This window comes from Glycine max, chromosome 2, assembly GCF_000004515.6.
Source record: "Glycine max cultivar Williams 82 chromosome 2, Glycine_max_v4.0, whole genome shotgun sequence".
NCBI lineage: Eukaryota > Viridiplantae > Streptophyta > Magnoliopsida > Fabales > Fabaceae > Glycine > Glycine max.
Window position 1 is genome coordinate 19,899,724 of NC_016089.4, and position 6,309 is coordinate 19,906,032.

Here is a 6,309-nt window from a genome sequence, read left to right on the forward strand (position 1 = left end):
GGGCGAGGAAAAAAGGGTCGCTAGCGCACGGGATTTTGGTTGGTAATTAAAGGGAGAAGACTATTTTAGGTCGTGGTTCCCTCTCCTTCTTTTTTTGTTCATTTGGTGACAATTCTGTATTGTTCAGATATTGTCCGGCCCAAAGACCTCTCAGCACATTTCTTCTGGTTTCTTTGACCAGGAGCTTTCTTCTTTTTTACTTTCTCCCATTCTTTGGTTGGGAATTTTCTTTCTTTTCTTTTTCCTTTCTCCCACTCTTTGATTGGGAATTTCCTTGCTTCCTTTTTTCCTTTGATTGGAAATTTTCCTTCTCTTTTTCTTTGATTGGAAATTTTCCTTCTCTTCTTTTTTGCTTCCGAGGGTAAGGCTTATGGTGAGTCAGGATTTTGGCTCAAGACTTGTAGAATGGCTAGGCATGATACATGTCAGGGTTTGGTTTGGTTCAAGGATAAAAAGGGATGCCCCACATTATTTCCATGACACAAATGCAAAAATGATGATTTGGAAACTTTATGCAAAACTGGTCATGCATGCATCTATGCGGACACTCAAATGTCAAATTTTTATGGTCATGTGATGCTAGGGCTCAGGATTCATTTCCTCTATTTTAATCAACCCAATGTTTCCGAAATATGTTCTTTTATCAATTTGTGCATTCATCCGAGTCCATTTCGGGCGTCCGGGGAAATTTCACAGCATTCACCCTTCAGGTGTAGACACATTTTCCAAAAATTGGTTATGATCAATGAATTTTTTCAAAGAAAAGTTGGAAATCATCTCTTTTCAAAAGCATGTCGGTTTTTCAGCTAAACTTATTATTTTTTTTTTCTTTTTCCTCTCTTTTTCTTACTTGCTTTCTTTTTCCTTATTTGCTCTCTTCTTTTTTTCTTTTCACTTTCTTTTCTTTTCTATTTCATTTTCTTTTCCTTTTCTATTTCATTTTCTTTCCTTTTCTATTTCATTTTCTTTCCTTTTCTATTTTTATTTTTATCATGATTTTTTTGTTTATTTTACATATATACTTTTGGACGATATTCCTAAACGAAGAACTCTACACGGTTCCAGAATTCCAAACATCATCGATAGTAATGATATATAAATACTAACGCAACAATCTAAACAAAAATGTATGCGCTGTACAAATGACAATCGAAACAACAAAAACAAACATTAGTCTCTCAAGTCAAAACAATAACATAGAATAAAAATGACAAAAGAAATATGAAAGAAAACATGAATCTGGGGATCTCCCAGTCACGTGTCTCCACTCCCTCCCAGGAAGTCAAGCAAATCAGCCATCTCCTCATCCTCGTGGGCTTCTTCTCCATCGCCAGGAGCTTCTGGGGGTGCCTCTCCTGCTTGGGCCTCGGGCCAATCTCCGGGCCATGCAACCTCTACCCTGAACTGGTCTGGAGTAGGGCATGAAAAAGGAGCGAAGCCCTGGCTCTGCATGCTAAGGCTCATCTGGTACAGACAATCATGGGTCCGTACATGTGCTCGGTGGTTGGCCGCCTGTTGGCGAACCAAATGCCGTAAATACTGCTCCATGTCAAATGCCCCAGCCTGGCCAGCCTGATGAGGTGGTGGGGGCGCGCCTGCGGCCTGTGGAGCATCACCCTGAGCCTGTCTCTGGGTACAGTACTTCTCAATAAAAGCCCGGGTGATGGGCGGCCGAATCACCTTGGTAGGTGCAACGGGGACCCCGAACGACTGGCAGAGTCCTGTGATCAGTGCGGGGAATCCCAGGGCCCTGTTGGACTTATCTGGGTCCGAAGGGTGCCTAGTGGGCGCCATACCTGCAAAAATATAGATGGCATCAGCGATCAACTGAGCCACATGGATGCTCATCCGTGTCAGGATGGCGTACACCAGCTGGCACTTAGGCATGGGGAGGTCGGAATTATGATCGGTGGGCAGGATGTTGCTGAGGAGCAACGTCATCCATATCTGGGTCAGGGTGGTCATACTGGTGCGCATGATTCGCACTCGCCTCCCTGCAGCAGTCCGGGCAAAATCCTGCCCCGGTATACATAGCAGCTGGGCGATGGCCTCCTCATCGAACCCATCAGACCGGTTCCTCCTCTGGCCATACTCGCATTCCTGGCCTTCTTCCAACACCATCGGATATCCCAGGAGCTGGCTGATAGCGTCGGCATCGAACGGGATCCACTGACCCCTAACCCAGGATCTCATGTCACGCACGCCCTCCTCTGTTGGCCAAGCATTGGCGTAAAACTCAAGGACTATTTCTGGATCAAACTTGGCCATGGGAGTAACCAGTGGTGCCCACCGCCGGCGCCCTATTTCCTCCTGGAAATCAGTATACTCGTCCTCCCTGAGCTGGACGCGTCGCTCTCGGAGAAACGACCATCCCTTGATGGCTTCGAAACGCTGCTGGTGTACAACGCTCCTAAAGCGGTGACTGTCGTACTCCGGGGCGGAACTAGTTCCTTCGGCCGCCTTGTCTTTCCTGGACCTCTTTGAGGCAAGCTTCCTCGGTGCCATTCCTGCGAAGGCAAACATTTGGAAAGTTAGCTTTAGTGGGGCATTACTCTTAAAGCAAAAATGGCATGTAACCTCCTCCCATAAATACAAACATCAATGTAAATTTAGAGCAAGCTTATGCGCATATTTTCTTACAAACGTTCTCTTGCACAAGACATTTAACCGAAAAAATGCACCCATATACAATCAAGGCAGCTTCGTTACCTAGATTATTTACGCGTACCTCCAAGGTGTATTTGTTACTTACATCACACACATCTTTTTGGCTAAATTCACATACATGCATACTCAAAGCATTTTGGGGTACCAAAAATTGCACATGTGCACATCTTGGCATTTCTAATACCTATTCATACGCAAACTTCATGATGAATCTTGACTATCTTCACAAAAAGGTGCTACATTTCATGCTCTTTTTTCAAGTTTTTGCTACTTAAAGCCGCATGCAAATTCAAGCATATTTTCCTTTGCTGACTGAAATTGTATTCAAATTAAAAGGTATATATTTTTTTGTAATATGTTTTCTTCACATAACATGCAACACATTTATATACATTTTTTGTGAGACATTTTTGACTACCAAAAATTGTATATACATACATTCAAGCATTTTGCTATTCATACCCAAAGTGCAAATTGCCAAAGGTATCTTGCTACCTATTCTAAACCTACACATTCATGACGAGCCCAATTCCTAAACATCTAGGCGTAGGGAAAATATTGTAGCGTGGCCCATAGCTGATTGCTGGCCAAAAAAAGGGTAACTTTACCCAATATGCACCTCCTTTTGTATTCTTTTTGCATAAAATTTTAGTTTCTAGGCCTAGGACACATGCGGGGCAATTACTCTAGCTCTTTCGAAAATGAATGCATGTCCCAAAAATATGTGCAAACCAAATTGCCCCATGGGTTGTTTCCCTACAAAAATCACGCGCTAATGCCATTGAGGCATTTCACCGAACACTTGGTGGGCGCGCGTTTAGGCGTCAATAGCAAGAGAACGGGGACAATGTGGCATGCCCCATTACTTCAAAATGCATTATAGGCCTAGGGCCATCTCATACAAACCCCTAATTCAACCTAATCAAGCAAGAAAACAAATCAAAATTGCCCCATATATTTGAGCACATTCCCACAATTTAGAGCACCAAAAGGAGATCAAAATACACCAATGAAAAGCTAGAAAGCTTAGGGATGGAATACTTACTTGTTGGTGATGAACAAAAACGCAAAATGGAATCAAAAAATGCGAAAAAGGATGACCCTAGGGCTGCAAACTCGTCAATCCCGTGGGTATGGCTTTTGAAAGGGGGGAAGGGAAGTTTTTGAATGCAAAAACGTCCCCCCTCTCGTCATTCTTATATTTTGGTGCAGAGGTGGCTCGCCCAGGCGAGCTCAGCTCGCCCAGGCGAGCTAACCTGCACCCCCCCCCCCTTTTTTTTTTTTTTTTTTTTTGAGGGGAACATTAACCATGTCCCCTCCCTTCTCAGGGATTAGCATTTTGCCTAACTTGAACTTACTTAGGTCAGAATTAGGCGTTGATTACTTATTTTATCATAACTCTTTTCCCAAACAAATAGTAAAAGAAAGCTGCAAAATACAAAGGATACGGGGCTGCCTTGCAGCGACATTCCCTGCTTGTTTCGCACAGAGAAGGGTGACGATCGGTCGGTCGTGACCCCATCCCCGCTTGCGTTCATCCTTAAGCACCTGCAAGTAATAAACAACCAGGCATGGCCAATCTTGGCCGCATCATTACTCTACCTTGACTGGTTTCTGCCGTTCATGTTTTGCCTTCACTCCAAAAGGTAGCCCAAGGCGATCCTGCCCCTGTTTTACCACAACAATATACATGCGAATGCGTATGCGTATGCATGAATGTTTTCAAACGCAGAAAATTTAGGGAAAGTTGGTTCAGGTTCAATTCTAATTAAGCGCTTGGGGGATCCCATGAACTGAGCGGAAGGGCTCAGGCGATCACAAATTAACGCAAGGTGTGAAACTAACGTGAGGACTAAAAGCCTCAAATCCATGTTCATTTCTTTGAAAGATTGTAACGAGAGATACAACCGACAGGAAATCCCTGGGGGAAATCCAGAAAACGCATAAAGATAAAGAACATGCAGCGACATCCTTAATTGCCCCAGCTTCTAAGCATAATATTGTTTGACGACATCAGAGTTCACGGGTGAAGGTAGCTCTTCGCCATCCATGTTGGTAAGCACCAAAGCTCCTCCGGAAAAAGCCCTCTTCACGACAAAAGGCCCTTCGTAGTTCGGGGCCCATTTCCCTCGATGGTCCTTGACAGCATGAGACATTTTCTTTAGCACAAGGTCTCCCTCATGGAACTTGCGTAAGCGTACTTTCTTGTCGAATGCACTCTTCATTCTTTGCTGGTATAAGCGCCCATGACTCATGGCCGTTAAGCGCTTACCCTCAATGAGGTTGAGCTGATCGTAGCGTGTTTGAGCCCACTCTGATTCCTTTAACCCGGATTCTGCCAAGATCCTTAATGACGGGACTTCTACCTCAAACGGTAACACCGCCTCCATCCCATATACCAATGAGAATGGCGTTGCCCCAGTTGACGTTCGCACTGAAGTCCGGTAACCGTGTAACGCGAATGGGAGCATCTCGTGCCAATCCTTGTATGACACGGTCATCTTTTGGATAATCTTTTTGATATTCTTATTGGCCGCTTCCACGGCTCCATTCATCTTTGGCCGGTAGGGCGTGGAATTGTGATGCTGGATTTTAAACTCCTCGCACATTTCCCCCATCATCTTGTTATTCAGGTTGGTGCCGTTGTCCGTGATAATCTTCCTTGGCGAACCATATCGACAGATGATCTCCTTCTTAATGAACCTGACCACCACATTCCTCGTGACATTGGTATATGAAGCCGCCTCGACCCACTTGGTGAAATAATCTATCGCTACGAGGATGAAGCGATGACCATTCGAGGCCTTGGGCTCAATGGCCCCGATGACATCTATTCCCCACATGGAGAAAGGCCAAGGGGCGGACATGACATTCAGAGGATGTGGTGGGGCATTGACATTATCTGCGAATGCTTGACATTTGTGGCACTTCCTCACATGGACACAACAATCACTTTCCATGGTAAGCCAGTAATAACCTGCTCTTAAGATCTTCCTGGCCATAGCATGCCCGTTGGCGTGTGTTCCAAACGAGCCCCCATGGACTTCCTCGATCATGTGATTTGCCTCCTTGGCATCCACACATCGCAGGAGTGTCATGTCGTGATTTCTCTTATACAGTGTGCCTCCGCTCATGAAGAAACTGGCTGCCAACCTCCTCAATGTCCTTTTATCGTTGTCGGCAATCTCTAGCGGGTATTCTTTGCTTTCGACATATCGCTTGATGTCGTAATACCAGGGCTTTCCGTCCCGTTCCTCTTCCACTTGGCAACAATGTGCAGGTTTGCCACGACACTGAAATTCAATGTAGGGTAGGTCCCCGTGCGGTGTTAGCTGGAACATAGATGCCAATGTAGCAAGTGCATCCGCCATTTGATTTTCCTCGCGGGGAACATGATGGAAGGAGATCTCATCGAAAGTCTCAGCCAACTCCTTGATGTAGGCTTTGTAGGGTATCAGCTTGGGATCTCTAGTTTCCCATTCTCCTCTCAGCTGATGGATTACCAACGCTGAGTCGCCGTACACCTTGAGTAGTTTGACATCGGAGTCAATTGCTGCCTGGACGGCTAGGGCACATGCTTCATATTCGGCCATGTTGTTGGTGCAGTCGAATCCTAGCCTGGCTGTGAAAGGTACACATTGA